Raw genomic sequence first — 855 nt, forward strand, 5'->3', positions numbered from 1 at the left:
GAACTCTTACGGGGTAGACTAGCAGATGTAGGGGATGTAGGTGTACCGGTTTACCCCACATGTAAGGTGCTAGCGCTTCTGAAAGACTATGTCTCGGTCATCCGCCTTCTCAAACACCCTGTAGTGCGAGAAACCAAACGGAGGCGATCGAGTCTTGTGGGAAAAGTGCGCAAACCTCTGCAGAGTAACAAACTAATCATGATTAGCCGTGTCCCCGGTTATGGACATTTTGAGTATCTAGTTCTTGGATTATCCTGTTGATCTCAACACGTTACTTATTATAATTTGTTTGGGTTTAATGAGTACTTTTAATTGGGATTGAGGATGCTGTCAACCATTCTCAATGTTTAACAACCACCATGATAGTTAAATAAATTTTATTCCTTTGAAGTAGGGAAAAATTGGCTTTTCGCAAAAACTGTAATCATAGAGCTTTCCACCAGCCATATATGCATGTAGTATAGCCTATTTTTTTTATTACTCTCTAAGTGTTACATTGCCAGCATATTCCATGTGCTGACCCGTTTTCGGGCTGCAACTTTTCATGTTGCAGACTTTTCAGACGACGAGTAAGTGGTACGTTAGGGTTACGATTTCCTATACTCAACTTTGCCGTTGGTGTTGATGGGAATCCACAACCTTGTTGCTTCCGCTATATTTTGGATTGAGGTAATAGTTTTTACGTTACTTTATACATGTGATTTACCTCTGTTATAAATCCTTCGAGTACTGTGTGTGTCAGCATACCGATCCAGGGATGACACGAAAGCACAGAGACTTGATCCATTCGGGTCGGGTCGCTACAGAGAGGTATGTGTGCATTAAGTATTCGAGAGAGGCATGGATAGAGGGGCC

This window comes from Triticum dicoccoides, chromosome 1A (genome assembly GCF_002162155.2).
Source record: "Triticum dicoccoides isolate Atlit2015 ecotype Zavitan chromosome 1A, WEW_v2.0, whole genome shotgun sequence".
NCBI lineage: Eukaryota > Viridiplantae > Streptophyta > Magnoliopsida > Poales > Poaceae > Triticum > Triticum dicoccoides.